Raw genomic sequence first — 18,453 nt, 5'->3', positions numbered from 1 at the left:
AAATGAGGAGAAAGGATGTAACTAACCTGTGTTTTTCGCTAGTTTGTTGATCCAATCACTCCTCTCTTCAATAGCTCCCAGCTCCCTGCTCCCTTACCATCCCAGTGTCACCGAATTCCTGCAAGATCACAAGAGAGAGAAACTACACGAAGATATAGATATACATTCATAAAAAGCTCAAGATCAGATTAAGCTAAACATGCAAATATAACAAAACATCATTGATACACAGCATGTAGGAGAAACTCAAATAATTTTATTGATATGATAAGAAAGTCCAAGAGGAGATACAACCAAGTGAGTTCCGATCCAGCATCTACCTCCCAGCAAAGGAATCCCTTCCTCTCCTCCAACAAAGCATAAATCACCCAATGTACTAATCTCAATCTCAAACCAACAGCAATTCTCTGCAAAGTACAAAATTCCAGCCTCTGGATCTCTGGGATGAGGGATCCATATATAGATGTAAGCAGAGAGGATGAGTCAGCTTATGTTTTGACTTGTGGCTTCTCTCTGTCAGTTCTTGCTTCCACTTGGAGACTGAGAGCCTCTTACTCATCACTTGGTCGAATTCAGTGAGGCAAGTGTCATTGGAGAAGATTCTGGAAGCTTCCATGGTCTTTCCACCTCGTTGAATGACTCTGCCACTTGTCATTTCCCACTCAACGCACCTGGGTAGTGCATTCAAGTGCGTTGCAATGCACCTAGACAGTGTACTGGGGTGCTTTGCAACGCAGGAAGCTAGTGGAGCACTTGAATTGATCCTGAATTGACTGTTTCTGAGTGGTTTTTGGTGGAGAACTTCTGGGAGAAGCTGTCATTGGTTGACCTTGTTCCTTTAGGAGCTGTAACAACATCTTTAGGGACTTTGGATCCCTTGGATTATGTACATTTCATGCTCAAAGTTGTAAGGCACAAAAATGTCTATAACACCTGTCCATAAAGCATCAAACTTCCCATTGTCATCGGGAAATCTAGTGTCCACTTGGAGCTGCTAGTCCCACTAAGACTGGTAGCTATCTTAGAAACAAACAAACTAAAACTACTTTCGCTTTCCTTTACGAGAAGTAGATAAGAGGGGAACAAAGGACACCAACCTCAGTCTTGCGCTTAGTTCCTTGCTTGGTTCCTCTCCCTTTTGACAAATCCTTGCCGCTTTGCCTTCGTCTACCCAGCTTCAAAGATCACCTGTGGAATAAAAGCAGTATAATACTATCAAAGAACAGAGATCTACAATCATAAACAATATAGGACCAGATATATATTGACCACACAAATGCATATATCATCAAACATACAAGAATGTGGAGGAAAACTTGAATAGATTTATTAATATAAAGAATAGCAAAGAGGATTACAACCAATTGTTCTGACCCAGCATCATCCTCCCAGCATGAAAGCCCTTCTTCACCTCATGAAAATCTTAGATCACCCAACACTATGATATTCCACCAAGAAACCAACAGAACTTCCTTACAAGATACAAAATTCCAGCCTCTAGATCTCTAGGATGAGGGATCCATATATAGATGATTGTAGGGGGGTGAGTCAGCTTCTAGGATTTTGATTAGTGTCCTCTCTCTAATAGTTCTTAATTCCACTTGGAGATTGATGATCTCTTACTCATCCTTGGGTGAATTTAGAGAGGCAAGTGTCACAGGAGAAGTTTCTGGAAGATTCCATGACGATCCACCTTGCAAACTGTCTCTGCCATTTGTCTACTCTCGCTCATCGCACCCTACAGAAGGGCTTTCCAGTATGCATCACACCCTTTACACTGGGCAGGTGAGATGCATCGCACCCTCTGCACTGGGTAGTCTGTATGGTCCAGCTTTGACCAGTTCTGAGCAGTTTTCTGTGGAGAACTTTTGGGAGATGATGTAATCAGTTGACCTTGTTCTTTTAGGGTGTGAAGAAACACTTTTAGGGACTTATGAGCCCTTGGTTTAGGGACATGTATGATTGGGGTTGCAGTGCCCAAAAATGTCTATAACACCCATGGTTGCCCCTCTTCTCTTTCAGTGCATCCCACTTAAGAACCAAGTCTCCAACTCGAAAATTATCTATTGTTGTCCTTCTGTCAAAAGCTTGCTTGATCTTATTTTGATGTGCTGCAGACTTTTCAACCAGTTGTTCTCTGATTTGATGTATCTCTACTAAATCAGTGATCCTTTTTGCCATATCTTCTTCCTCATTTTGCTCTTCCTTCAAGAACTTTGCCACGGGGAGGGTTAACTGAATTGGGAATATAGCCTCAGTGCCATATACCAGCTTGAATGGAGAATTCCCTATGGATTTCTTGGTGGTTACTCTGTCAGACCATAGTGCATACTTGAGCTTAGAATCCCAATTCTTTTTGTTGTCTTCCAATAGCATTTTAATTATCCTTATCAGGCTCTTGTTGGAATATTATGCTAGACCATTGCCTTGAGGGTAGTATGAGGTGGAATGAAGTAGCTTAATTCTCATTGAGTCACACATGTCCACCAATTCTTTTGCCCGGAAGGTTGTTGCATTTTCTATAACTAGTTTATGTGGACAGCCAAACCTAGTGAAAATATTTTCATTCAAGAAATTCATGACCACATGGTGATCAGCCTTTCTAGTAGGGATTGCTTCAATCCACTTAGTGAAGTAATCAGTGGCTACTAAGATCCATCTATGTTGGCCACTAGAATGTGGATTGATTTCTCCAATGAAATCCATGCCCCACTACTGGAAAGGGCCACTAACATGTATGGGTTTTAGGAGCAAGGACTTCAATTGTTGCTTCCCTTCAAATATTTGGCACCTGTCACAAGATTTAACAAATGAAAAGACATCAGAAAATAAGGTGGGCCAATAGTACCCAGTTTGAGGATTTTGTGGGTTGTAGTTTTCCAATAATGATGTCCTCCACATATGCTGGAATGAAACTGCTGCATGGCTTCCATGGATTGTTCTTTGTCCAGCCACCTCAAAAGAATTCCAGAGGGGTCCCTCAAGTAGAGCAGATTTTTATGAATGCAATATTTAGCTACCCTGAGCTTAATAGTTCTGGCTTGGCTTGAACTAAGGCCTGGAGGAATGTCCAGCTTCAGCAAGAATTGAGCCACAGCATAATACCATTCACAAGAAGCTATATTTTCTTCCAATGACTAATCTTTCCCTAGTTCAGCAGTTTCTTCTGCTACCTGTCCATCTTCTAAGAACGTTCTTGTGAGATTTATGTCCAGCATTCTACAGTTTTCTTCGGCCATCAATTTGGTAAGGCCCTGACCTTTAACAAGCTTGGTGGGCTTCAGTTCTATGTTAAATTCAATAAGATTTGCAATCCATTTAGCCCTTCTTCCATTAGCATCAGGTTGTGTTAAGACATCCTTTACTGAAGCAGAGGGTACATATGAAATTACCTTGGAGTGCAGAATGTAAATTTTGAAGGCTTTCAAAGATTTTATAAGAGCATATTCTTGTTTCTCAATGATAGCATACCTTAGCTCGACATCCCTTAAGGTTTTGCTGAAAAATGCCACTAGATGCTATGAGCCTTCCTCATCTGCTTGCATCAAAACTACTGCAAGGGTGTCATCATAAGCAAACGAAAATATATAGAACTCCTTACTATAATCTGGGCTGATTAAAGTAAGAGCTTCATGATATCCCTTTTGATGGATTCAAAAGATTTTCTTGCCGCATCAGTCCAACTGACTTCTGACCCCTTTTTTAACATGGAGCTAATTTGTTTCACAAGTTCTACAAAATTAGGAATAAACCTCCTCACAAAATTTATTTTTCCCAAAAAGGACTGGATATCCTTCTTTGATCTTGGGACAAACAAAGCCTGTATTGCTCTGACTCTTTCTGGGTCAATCTTGACACCTGCAGCAGAAACAACATGTCCTAACAGCTTGCCCTCTTCTAAAGCAACCCGTGGCTTTTTAGGATTGACTGAAATCCCAAACCTTCTTCACTTCAAGAACACTTTCTTCAAATGTTGCAAATGATCATGATGGCTGCTGGAGTACACTGTTATATCATCAAGGTAGACAAGGACAAATTTTTCCTTCTCTCCCACAAATGCTATATCCATAGCCCTTTGAAAGGTGGCTCCAGCATTCATCAACCCAAAAGGCATCTTGGAATACATAAAAATGCCCCAAGCAGTGGTGAATGCAGTCTTCTCTTGGTCGTCTGGATGTACAGCAATCTGGTTGTACCCTGAAAATCCATCCAGGAAAGACATCACTTTGGCTCCTAAGACTTTCTGTAGAAAATGCTCCATCTTAGGTAGGGGATAATTGTCTTTCTTAGAGCATTTGTTTAAGTTTCTGAAATCAACGCAGAGCCTGATTTCTCCACTCTTCTTCCTCACTACCACTAAGTTGGCTACCTATTTTGAATATCTGAGAGGGACTATGATTTTGGCAGCCAGTAACTTCTTGATTTCCTTTTCAATCAACGGGAGGAGCAAAGGATTTATGGGTCTCATTTTCTGCTTGAAAGGAATGGTGTCTTTCTCTAAAGAAATTTTATGTTGGATGATCTTTTTGTCATGTGTTTTTAGGTCACTATATTCCCAGGCAAAAACATCAAGAAATTGCTTCATTAAATTGCAGTACTCAGAACTCTGGGCAGCAGATAAGTGAGTGGACAGATTTATATATCTTATTTGTTCTGGACTACCTATATTATGCCTATGGACTGCAGATTGGTCTTCTTTTTGGGCAGCCTTATAAGGCACATCATTCTTGTCAAACAGCCTTTCTAAAGGAACTAGACCCTTAGGTATCTAATTTCTAGGCAGTTGAACAATGCTATCTTTTCCAATTTTGTTTCTAAGCTGGGACTGGGGGCTTTCCTCCAAGGCTTCATTCTCTTGGTCAATTTTCATTTATGAGGACTCATTAATGACTTGAAGAAACCTATTTACCTTATCATCATATTCAAAAACTTTCCAATGCTAGACATTATCAGGCAAGGATGGTCTATATTTCATCTGAACTTCATAAACTAGTCTGGGAGGCATGGAAGGAATAAACATGCTAGCAGACACAGCAAGGGAATCAACAAGCTGATTTTTGACTCTAGGGATATATGAGATACAAAAACTATTAAAAGAATCTTTAAGTCTCCATACCTCATCTCTATATGCTTTCAGCCTTGGGTTCTTTTCTTGAAATGTTTTGTTTACTTGTTGAATGATAAGATCAACATCTCCGAACACCCTTATGTTCCTAACTCCTCTGTCCTTAGCTGCATTGAGACCCAATATCAGAGCTTCATACTCTGCTATATTGTTGGTGACTTGGAAAGCCAGTTTAAAAGACAGATGTGTGCTTTCTTGTTTTGTAGATATCAGCACCACCCCTGCTCCTGCAATCTCCCTCGAACATGCTCCAGCAAAGAACATCTCCCAAACCTGACTTCCTTGCTCTCTCTTGACCCGATTCACTGGTTTCTGGATCTGCATTTAGGCCTTCTGAGATTCTTCAATTTGGAGGATACATGCTCCAAAGTCGGTGTCCACAGCATAAATGGGATGATTGGAAGGATTCTTCTCATCACTAATGATGTAGGCCAGCTGTGCTTCTCTATAAAATATCCTGATTTACCCTCCAAAGACTGGGATAGTGGCATAAGATAAATCATTATGTAGTGTCCCACCGAGTCTCTTAATCCACCCTCTGGATAGCAACATGCCAAACTTGGGAGGGACATCTGCTACCACAATGTCCATCATCATGCTCTTCATGGGCAGTTGAGTTAGCATAATGGCTAGGTCTTTGATTAATCCTAGGCATTTTACCTTTCTTGAATCAAATGAGAATAAGTGATGATATGGTCTAGTGATATCGAGGCCTAACTCTTCCATGACAGCTTTAGGCATCAAATTGTGGCTGGCCCCTATGTCTAGCAGGCAGTTATGGAGGGTTTTATCATGAATGTTCAGGGAGACATAGAATGATGGGGAGCTATTATCAGTAGGTTCGATCATTGGGCTAAGCACAACTGCAGGCTTATCATCTTGCAAATTGATGTAGTTAGTGGAGGCTTGTGAGGCTTTCAGCTCAAGAGCATCAAGGACAGACTTTCTAAAAACTTCACTCTTTACAAGTTCTATTAGAGGTATAGATATTTTTAACTTCTGGACTTCTGATTCAAAACTGAAAGGGGAAGGTGACTTGTCAGGACCTCTTACCTCTTGAGCTGGTGCCTTGAGGATGACAGGATCAGCTAGCGGTCTTTTCTGCCTAATATTTTGTTGCTCTGTTGGGACAGTAGCTTTTTGGGCAGGATTCTCCTTGACATTGTTTGCTTTTGACCTCAGATTATACCTTTGGTGCTCATCTGTCTATAGAACAGCCTCTCTGTCCCACTTTTGACTGGTTTGGTCCTGCAGCAATGATTCTTCATAGGCAGCCAATGTCAAAAAGGTAGCACTGCCTTTATCTTCCATGCAATGAATTTCATCCTCTTCTTCAAGTTGTTCCTCTTCCATGACTACGTTTTGGAAAGGAGCCTTAACTCTTTGTTCTTCATTTGCTTCTTTACCCCTTTGAATGATTTGCAATTTTTCATTTGCTCTTCTAAAAGGATTTGGATTTCTTGGAGCAAATGTGTTTGGAAGCCTTGTCTTTCCAGAGCTCTGCTCAACCTTCAGCTTAGATATCTCAGCAGCCAATGACTCTATCATTTTAGTCATTTTGTCTAGTTTAGGTTCTAAAGATGAAGCAGAGGAAGAAGAATCCTCGCCTCTCTGCCTCCTCCTATCAGCATGAATTTTGAGCTTTTTTGCGGCCATGATATTCGATTCCACCTCTACAGCTACATCTTGCATTTCAGCTAGAGTGGCGCATCTTCTTTCTCTTAAAAGCAGGCAGAAGTCAAAGTCAAAAGCATTAGCATAGGTGAGTTTGGAAAAGGTGGGGGTAGGATTTACTTCAGCTGGTATCTTACTGTACATACGATTGAATCTTTTATTCAAATCAAGCAATGATTCCCCATTCTCCCTCTTTAGGTTTCCAAACTCTGTATGGTAATAGAGCAAGTCTTTCTTATCCCCCATTGCTTCAGAAATGCATCATCCAATGCTTCAATGTACTCTATGGACCTAGGGGGCAATTCTCTGAACCACTTTCTAGCCTCTCCATCAAGGCTCTGGACAAACACTCTTATCCACACATCATCTTCATTGATATCTAGGTTATCATCATAATTATAAAAAGGCTGAAGGTGTTCTTCAGCAATTACTCCCTCTGTTCCAGTGAACTTAGGCATGTATTTCTGATATTCTCCTGCAGGCATGGCATTCAAAGGAACAGGCAAGACCAAGGGTCCATACCTAGCAGCTTTGATTCTTTCCATCTTAGTGGGTGCTTGCTGGCCTACCATGACTGGGATAGGTGGAAGGATACTAGCAGTTTGAACAGTAGGGAGCAGTGAAATGGATGACAGAAACAAAGGAGTATGATGGACTGTATGGGAGGCTTTCTTTGGACTGAAGTCCAAAGGGGAACTGACTGAACAAGGAGCTTTATGAATCTCTGAAGGTATTTCTTCACTAACAATGCTAGGCTCTATATCTTCAAACCGTATATTCTCAACTATAATCTTCTCTTGTAGAGATACATAAAATTTCTTAGGCTTACCTGATCTTGATGCTCCTTTCTATGATGTTTTCCTTTGCTTAGAAATCTTCTCAGGGTCAGGCACTGGGTCAGCTGGTGATTTCAGAGGATTTCTATGGGTATGCCTCACAAACTGAGCCAGAAATGTAATATAGAGTCGCCACTAGGTTGGTTCTCCAGTAGAGTCGCCAAATAGATGATTACAACCTGAAATGTGTCTAGACTTTGTCTATCATCAAAGCATGGAACTGTGTCGTTCTCCCAGGGATGCTGAGCTTCAATCTCTTTCCCCGGAAACGGCGCCAATTATTGTTATCACCCCAAGAAACTCTCCTAGGTTGTAGCTCGGAGATGCTCGGGAACATATAAATTCAACTTATTGTTGCAGATGGATGAATGGAAGGAATGATGCTTTTTCAAGCCAGATAACCACTTCTACTTAGCCTAACTATAGACATGCGTGAACACCCCCAAACTACAAGGCTTTAGACCACCAATTACTCACAATTTAAGGATTGGGTGAATATGGAGAATACTGACCACACCAGCAGATGCACAAGACCATGTGATGGCCGGCTACAACCAGTAAAGAAGTCTGTAAATCTAATTCCCCAACACACAGATAGGATGACAGCTCTCTGGCATTAGGTGAAAAGAAACCTGAATAACTCATTCACTGATACATACAAGACTTTAACACAGAGGTAGGATGACAGCTCCTCTAATGCTAAATATCAAGAGCTCAGAAATACAGCATATCAGGCACAACTTAGAACAGAAGGAGAATGAAAAGTGAGCAATTAACAGCAAAAGAAGCTTGTATTAGCTAAAAATGAAGACGAGACGCTGCAAGTGCCAAAATAGTTACAGTCTCCACAAGTTGAACCTTACATCAAAACAACAACCATCAACCCTGATTACATCTTGTTTCTGGGTATATATAGAGTTTCATTACAAAGGCACTCGCCCATTCTAAGTATGTAGGGGTCATAACTGACCACCAACTACATTTAGTTACCTGATGGAGCTTCTGAGTGTGTTTACTTGTCTATGTGAGTGAATTTGATCTCCTCGGGTGTTCTATTGTCCTCTCAGGCAACTGGAGTATTGTATGGGATGAAGTTCCATAACTGTTAAATGCATTTATATGTTCGTGCTCTGTCCTTTTCCTTCTTGGCCATACTGTCTGTTAAATGCGGTAGTTGAGGAGGAAATGCTCCTGGTACTGAAGACTGGTCACCTTCGTCCTTTCGGGAGCATGGAACGGTTAAGGTACATGGACTGCACAGTGGGTGGAATAGTCGGATGGAGGAGCGAGACTAGCCGTCGGATTAAGGGGATAGACAGTAGGGATTACTTGGTTGAGGGTATCGAGAGATATGGAAGCGGAGTGAGCGTGGGTCATTGGATCTCGGGCAGACAGATCCAACAACTATCGGACAGAGGAGACGCGCGGGAGTTAACGGGCGGGGACATAGGACGGGCAGTAAGTGGTATTGCTCGCACCGGCATTGGGGGTTGGGCGGTAAACATACAATGGCGTGCGATACCACTTGGAGTGCGACGCGTGGCGGCGGGGAAAGGACGAAGCCACTTTTCATCGTGTGTTATCTTCCTAGCAGTTCAAAGGTGTGGGGAAGAGCGACTACCGTCCAATCGCAGCGGAGATGACCGGACGGTGGAAATTTTATTGCGTTGGTTTTTCGTCGGATGTGACAGGGGACCGTTGGATCAGGATGGTGGAGATCAATGGCTAAGGTTACAGTGGTGGGTTTATGGAGGCACGGAGTCCGGTGGGCATAGTTTTATAAGGTTTTGTGTTCTAACGCCCGAGATTTAAGAAAAGGAGTTTTTATGGCTTTTAACAAACGTGCACGAGAAATGGAGATAAAGGGAGGGTGAGAGAGGTAAAGGAGAAGGTGAGAATGATTAGTATGGTCCTCCTTTTAGCACGACCAAGGATTAAGTTCACCTCTGGCCTTGGAGAATCAATGTTGTATAGCAGAGCTAACAATGACCCCAGAGGGAGAAAGTAAAAAAATTGACATAAAAAATCCCACACCTTGATTTGAGGCCATTATGATTTGGCAAGTCCAATACTAATTATTTGTTAAATATAATATTAGGCTCCCTGGAAAGGCATATTGTAGAAGTGTATGCAGAGGTTGGAAAGATAGCAGCTGAAATAATTTGTTGGAAGATGTTAATGTACTTAGAGTTGTGTGGTTTGATCATGGAACACATGAATCATGTGGATAGCACTATTGATGGCCTGGAAAATCATGAGATAAGAATTGATATTGAAAAGATAATTTGACTCTTTGAAGAATACGAGGCAAAAATCTATGAATAGAAGGCATTTGCTAGAAATTGTGAGGAATCTTGGCTCCTTGAAGATGATAGATGAACCATTTGATGACAAATTTTTATGAAGATTGATGAGATCTAGAAAGGTCAAAGTGTGATAGGATGTGATGTTTTTAGGAGCCGAGAAATCCTACATGAATGTGAAATAATTTAGCTCTGTAAAATGTTTTACACCCAGCAAGGTCGAAGCTCAAGTATGATGTAATGTGAGAAAAGAGCCCTGCAACTACAACTATATCTCCATGAAAGAATAGGTAGTTGATGTATTGATGAATTATGAGACCATCTAATGGTTGCAATGATGTCTCCCTGATTGAGAGGGAGTAAGAAATATTCTCCATGTTTTAGGAGTAAGGATCTCATCCATAGTTGAGGGAGAGTAGTGATAGACATCGTATTCTCCATGGGAGTTGTCTTTAGTGTGACTTTTTGGACTTTCCATTGCCAGAATTCGGTGGAAAAATTTGAGGTGAAATCTTGATTTGTGTTATTTAAACTAGTTTTGTGACTATATATATGGATTCAACACCCTGGAAAACCCCTAGGGAACTTCAATTGCATAGGAGTACCCATCAAGATTGTGATTTTGGTAAATTCCTGCCGGATTTTAGAGAAATTACACCAAAAAAACCCAACGTAAAGGCTTCCAAAAAGTCGCAATAAAGACAACTCCTTCTCCATGTGTCATGCACTAGGCTAGGAATAATAATCGTACATCTAGTGAAGGCACTATGAGGAAGAATGGAGGACTGGATAAGAATCTGAGACAAATAATCCTTGAGGATTGGGAATCCATGGTAAGAAATATTCATGTGGACTGACACTATTTGACGATTGGATACGATATCCAAGATAAGAGTTATCAAAGAGGATCAATATTCTTTGAGGATTGGGAATCCAAGATAAGAATAGTCTTTTAAGGACATGACTGGTGAACATCCGGATGGGGTATGTTCCTTGAGAGGTGGTTGTGGTGTCCAAATGTATCTCTCCCTACATTTTTCTCTAATATTGTGGAGAATTAGAGCTAGTTATTGAAGGCCTTGCTATATTACAAATTGACAATGTTTGTTATGATATTGATGCTTGAAGATGGATTACCAATCTGACTCTTCTTATGAGAATATTTCAATTTTAGAGTTCCCTTGTACCAATTGTGTAATTATGAATACCTCCTCAGCTAATAAGGAGTGTTGGAAAATGTAACTAGGTTTGGTCTTCATAATTATCTCTGTATTTATGTCATTGTACATTTTATGTAAAACCAAAAAGAAGAAAAAGAAAAAATTATTTTTCATGCATGGGTTTCATGCTCAAGTCAAATTATTATTTTATTGATACATGTTCTTCATGCTCATTATTATTTGTATTGGTCAAAGTCCAAGGCTTATTTATATCCTAGAAAAATATTTTTCAAATATGTAATTTGGGTCAAAATTGCCTCTAGGTTCCAAGTCAACCCTACAACAACAAGACATGTCTATTCGAACCCCTCTGGATAGTATAAATGGAGGGTGAATTGAGCTCATTTGACCACACACTATTTTCATATTGGTTCTAAAATATCACAGAAGGAAGGATGGCCAAAGTCTAAAATTGACAAGTGAAGAAGGGTTTATAATAAGCTTAGATTTGTGGAATTTCTACCTTATTTTATCTCATGTTGAAGATTTTTTTCTGATGATTTACATGTTGTTGTTAACTTGATGTTGGTGGATTTTATATGAAGAAGGAGGGGTTGACTTGGCATCTAGAAGGTTGGAGTCCTTTATGGTCATGGGTTTTGGGTATCTCACATTGATCTGATTCTATAAGAAGAGAAATTTTTTCCTGGGTTTTCCCCTTGGAGGGGTTTTTCCCTAGCTTGGAGCCTATATCTTGTGTTCATCATTTCCTGTGATCTTCATGTTTATGTTTTGATAATTGCTTGATGAAGAAACATAATAAAAGTTAATAAGAATCCAACAAAATTCACAAGAAATTATCATGTAAATCGAAATCATCCCTAATCTACTGCCTTATCGATTTCTCAGTAGGGGGAAGACCACTACATTTTGGATAAGAGATCTAGCCTTTGTATCTTCTCTCAAGCAGATTATTCAAGATAAATGGGGCTTGCCTTCACATTTCCAATGTCTGTAATTTAAAGGGAAGGTTCTCCAACACTCTCTTCATCCCAAAGACTACACTATCATAATAAACTCAACCATCATCTTGTACTTAATGATGTCATGGGTGCTAATGGAGCCAGAACTTCAAATGGAACCTCTGACTCTTTCAAGGAAGCACTGTAAGCAAGATCTCAACCCCTGTAGAAAAAATACAAAACATTCTAGGCACCTATATTCTATATCAAACGAAGAAAGCTCAATCTATTGAAGTCAATCTTTCTAAGGTATCTTCCCTCTTTTATGTCTTTCATTCCCATATAGTTACTTGCAAATTTAATGGTTCTAGCTAAAACCCGAGGCTTTATTCCAATGGGTTTTCTCATTTTGGACACCTCACTATGACATTTACCTATGCTCAAATGGATTCTTCATAGTCTAATTTGAAACACAAAAGGATCTAGATTTTGTTCTAAATGAAGGGCCTTGGTTCTAGGGTAGAGTTGGGATTTTCATCACTCCATGGTTCCCTAAGTTTGATGCCACAACCATGGTGGTCTCAACTATGCCGGTTTGGGTGAGGCTTCCAAACTTCCCCCTTCCTTTCTGGCACCACAAATTCCATGAAGATACTGGAAACACTTTGGGAAAATTCAAAAAAAATAGAACTAGAGAGAAAAAATAAAGGCATCTTCACTTTCATCAGAATATGTGTGGAGATTGACCTTAGAAAAGGACTCCCATATCATCATAACATTAAAACACAAAAAACTTCATTGGTCTCGAGTTTTAGATTATGAGAACACAGCATTTTGATGTCATGTATGTTTCCAAATAGGACATTTACAGAATACATGTCCACGAGAAAAGAAGAATCTAAAGAAGAAGAAGTATAATAGGCCAAAAGGATGGTAGTTCTCAGAGCACCATCTTTCAGAAGATGAAAAAGAATATATCAAGTCGACCTGACAAAGAAGAAGTGGAAATTATGGCCCAACATGGACACCAACCAGATGGGGACAGTATGGTGTAGCTGGGAACAGTCACCCTTCTTCAAAAGCGAATGGATCCTGAAGTATCTCAAGCATTAGATGGGAATGTGGGCACAAAAAAGCTCAGATTCAGACAAAGAAGTCTCTCATATGGATACAAGCCAAGAATTGGCATTGGTTCTTATTGAACCAAGTTTAGATGGTTGGCACAAAGTGAGAGAAAAAAAAAAGGAAAAGTTATCCACAAATTGTCAGTCTTAATCTTCTCCCTTCTTATGTGTATGTCTCTCTTAGTTGTTATGTTATCTTTCTAGCTCTTTGCCATGAGGTGGTTTTAATAGGAATTCTTTTGCATATGCAAAATGTAATTTTATTTTTTCCTTTCAGATGAATAAAATTATGCATCATTCTCTACGGAAAAGAAAATAAAAGAAATATATGGTCTCTGAGTGCCCCAAGGATTTGTCAGGGTGATAAATCCATTTATGCATTTAAAAATGTATTTTAAATAACGAAAAATAACAATCTCAACCAAAATTAGATTGTCGGATTCCAACGAAAAAAATAAGAATTTTTTCTTTTTTTTGTAAGCTCAAAGATCTATATTAACATATAAAAATTTACTTCACATGCAATTTACCATGATCCTGAATTGTCTTGGTCTGCCTAAGAAGAAACTAAATCCAAGATAGTAGATGGGATTTGAGATGACATACTTCAAAATTAGAAGAACATGATTTTTCTCACAATTTTCCTTATTAAAAGAAAGAAGCTTGACAACCATTGTGAAAACAGTAGCTAGAACATGCAAAGACAAATTATAAAAATGAAAATAGAACTCGGTTGCTATCAACAACATACACAACAGTAAAATTAAGTTGAATTGATAGGTGAAGGATGACTTGAGTTTCTTGGAGGTGTTGGATGTCTTTGTAAGATATTGGCCTTAATGCGCTCCACGTGCTCATACATGAGCTAATATAATAGATGTAATTATGAGTCCATATAGAGAAGGTTTTAATCTGAGCTTTCATTTCGATCAAAAAGAACCTTTCCCATTAGAATATTGGTATGCCAATAGAGGTAAATGGTGAGAAGATACTAATCACTTTGTCGAAACCAAGGAGTCCCTAGTGCAAGGCTCTAGTTGGAGACCAAATCCATGACCTTGATGTCTAAAACATATTCTCTTTCTTTTGTGACTTCTTGTGCCAAACAGAATTTCCCTACTAAATTCTTTGTAATGCTCTGTATTAATAATAATAATAATAATTAAATGAAATAATATTAATATATAAATAAATAAAACAATAAATATAAATATAATATAATACTAGAAAATAAATAAAAATAAAGAAGATAAAATAATAATAGAAGATAAATAAAATAATAAATAATACACTGAAGTTTTAAATATATATATATATATAAACCATGATAAGTAAAGTTAACAAAAAGTAAAAAAAAAAAAAAAAAGATTTAAATTAAGAAAAATGTTAAGTAAAATTTAAGACAAAGAGATAAAAGTTGGCATGTTGACACATGGATTGTGTGCATTTGGATCTCTTTCCAATCACCTTTCATTTTTGGAACAATTGTTCTATTTAATGGAGGAAAAGAGAGATGATAAGCATTCATTCTTTTCAAATTAGAGTGTTGTGAGACAAAGGATTCCCTAGCAGTGGTAGGTTATTGAAGGCTCAAGGGTGACCAACTATAGAAAGAATTTATGCAGTTGTGCCTAGGGTTGGGTGGAGAGTCATTCCCAAAACTTTGTTGTGATCAGTGGAATTCAAGTAGTGTCACGGATCCATAATCGACAATAAGACACATCTTCAGTCTACAGGTAAGTATTTGTTGCTCGTGGTTTTCGAAAATTCTATGCTAAATCAGTTGAACATTTTGTGTCAATTATTAATAACATTGTTTGATGTAATTAGTTGTATATTTTAATTTTGGGTTGTTACATATGGTATTATAGCAAGGTTTAAACACTGTGGCCTTACGATATTAGAAAAATTATTTTATGAAGCATTCATTATTGTGCAAAATTGTTTATTGAAGCTATAAATCAAATATCATAGTAAAAAAAAGAGAGGAAAAATAAGAGAGTATGATCTTATAAAATACAAATTGATAAGCATTAGAAAGTTGCAATAACAATACAATATACATCTAAAATCTTTGTATATCCCAAAGTAAAAATATTTATTTTCCATTCAATTCCCTTTAATCCCATGCAAACAGTAGTAAATAAATATGTTCCTTCTTGAGCAATCTAGGGCCTAGTTCATCTTGGTTTGTGAAGTTTCATAGAGAAACAAAATTCATCTGTTGGTTCTTCTTGGCTTGTGAAGTTTCATAGAGAAACAAAATTCATCAGAATTCAATGGAGCTCAGTTCAAGCTTAGATGTGGAAATATATTTTAGAAATCATTTTATTAAAAAAAATGAATTATTATGTAATTTTAGTATCTATGATTATGGCCTTTTTAGTTTACAAGGTTTAATTTTCAGATCCTCTGAACTCTGATGTGTTTCGAATGTAGCAGAGACTTATAGGGTTGATTGAGGTGAACAATGCAATTTATTTCAATGGATTGCATTTGAAGTCTATGACCAATATTTGAATCATCAATTAGTTTGGTTGGATTGGTTTTTCCTAATCTCGTGTAGAAATCTATATACCCATGCAGTAGGGTTGTCTCTTGAAATTATGATATGCTCCAAATGGAACTAAGCAAGTGAAGGGAATTCCTAATTTTTTTAAAATGATGAAAAGGATTGAAATAAGAAATATGTTGAATGGGGATGTGGCCTCCATTCTCACTACTAATGCAAAGTCGAAGGATAGAATCCACCAAATAAGATGCTAAACACTCCAAAATTGAAGATAAACAACACATTCCAAGGAATTAGACAAGGCCGACCGATGCAATCCTTAGAGCATAAACTTCACTTAATTTCACAGTTATCCCGTTAAAACTACATGAATTTCTTCCCAGTTGAAATCAAAATCCACCAATGCGCACAAAATTAATAGAAATTCCAATTCACGATTAAAGCTCTATTTGTGTTACTCGATTCCATCTATATGATTGGACCCACCACCATTAATGAATTCAAGCAAATTGGGTATTTTTCTGCTTCTTCTTTTTTTCAGAAAGAAAAGTTGAATTGTATTATATTGAGTCTGTATAATATAACAATCATACAAAATATAAAGACATAGGACATATAACCAATAGGATGAGTCTACAGAGCAGATAGCCAAGACACACGACATCTCCAGCACAAGTTGGGATCAAAAACGGAGAGAGATATAAATATAACAAATCTAAATGCCAATTTTTTTTTTTCTACTTCTTCATTGGAAACGAACAACAAAAATAGTTGATTGGCCTTCAAACACCTTCCTATTATTTATTCTTTCTTTCTAGTGAATAATTGAGGAAGTAATCTGGTTACATAAACAATATTACAAGATACTTATAAGAACCAGATATATATTATAATTCGAGAATCAAAACCAGATAAAACGGATGACAACAATCCGTCCCTACAAACACCCTTCCCCTTCGCTTCGCTAGAGCCCTACTTTCTCTTCCCACTCATCAATTTGCCAAATCTTCGTAGGCTCTTTTATCTATGTTAAAGATCAAGGAAGGAATAAAATTATCACTCAATCTTTTATTCCTTCCTTTTCCTTTTACCCCTTTAGTATTGTTTTATACCTTTTAGCTTATGAATATGTTCCTCCCATAGATAATTCTATATTGTTTTAGGGTGGTCGTAATGTGTTTTTTTAATTGACCCGTAGCTTTACCGGATTTTTTTTTCTTTTCATATGAATGTTTGTTGTCTTTCCGTACCATCTTCTTCGTCGTCATCAAAATGATTATACGAATTCTATGACCCAGTGGCAGACGGCTAGTTATTTTTTAATTTTATGTTGTTAAAACCCTAGTTTCCTCATATGCACATCATATTCAAAAGTATGTACGCTACAACAATGGCTGTGGTTTACTGTTAAACAATCTTCAAGTTCAAAAATCGCAACCGTAACGATCCACCATATAAATTTGATGATTACAAAAATCTACGAGGAAACGAAAAGCCAAGTGGAAAAACGTCAAGTTATCCCACACTGATAATATTCCATTTGTCATAACAAAAAAAGTTGGTGATAACTGAAATAATGGAATATATATTTATGATGGTGTTTAACAATCCATTATAGTTTGTGTTTGTGGCTTTTGGAATCTATTTTAAGCGGAATTCAATTCACAGATAATATTATTATTATTATTTAAGTAAAGTTTTTAGATAGAAATCATATAAGAATTTTTTTCAGTTAAAAAATTCTTTTATGTGATTTCTACCAAAAGATTTTGGTTAATTCATTATGGATCACGAAAGCTTAAACACAAAAAAAATTATTATTATGTTTAAATTAATATTAATTCGATAATTTATTATATATTTATATATGTTAATTGTTATCTTTTTATAATGTCTAATATTTTTTATTATAGGTCATCTCCATAATTGCAATTGAAATCGTGTGAGATTTTACTTATAATTCTTTTTCCTAGAATAAATAATTAAACACATATTCAATTTGGTAATTGAAAGTGTGAAATAGCATTAACATAATTATGTTCTTAATTTTACTTCTAATTTTATTAGATTAAAATGTGTGGTTTGTTAACTCACTCTAAATTTAGAAATCATAAAATTCAACATACACGAAATCTAAAATTTGGTTCCTCTACAGTGGGAGATAATGCAAAGTTATGATTATTATAATAGTAATCATGGCATTAATAGTGATTAAAAATTTTTAAAATGTGTTTCAAAATTTGCTTCATAAAGAAATTTTTAAGAGAAATTAAGAAAGAAGTAGGAAATATTGTCTTGTAAAAAGAAGAAAAGTAAAGTAAGCATTTTCTTTAAAGAAGAATAATAAATAAAGAAAACACTAAATGAAGCATATAAGAGCATAGAAATTCTTAAGTTAGAATTTCACAATTCATGTGATTCTTAATGTTTAATGTCATACAGAGTAATGTAGGAATATTAATAATACTTAATATCTATTACTAATGATATTGTGAAATGTAGTTGACAAGTCTAGGCTCAATGGGACCAATATAGCATTGGGTTGGCTACCTGGGAGGATGCTTCGTTGTGACTTTCATTATATTTTTTTATTAAATTGTATGGTGAACCAAATAGGATTTCATAACTTAGCTTATATAGATGCCTATCCTATATCATTTTTTATATATATTTTACTAAAACATTTGAGCCATGCCTTATTGCTTAAATTTTATTAATACACTATGGTACTAAATATGAGGTTATTGTTTCATCTAT

Source organism: Pinus tabuliformis, chromosome 7 (genome assembly GCF_031772625.1).
Source record: "Pinus tabuliformis cultivar Carrire ecotype Pingquan chromosome 7, CPIR1, whole genome shotgun sequence".
Taxonomy (NCBI): domain Eukaryota; kingdom Viridiplantae; phylum Streptophyta; class Pinopsida; order Pinales; family Pinaceae; genus Pinus; species Pinus tabuliformis.
Note: the sequence above shows the minus strand (reverse complement) of the source record.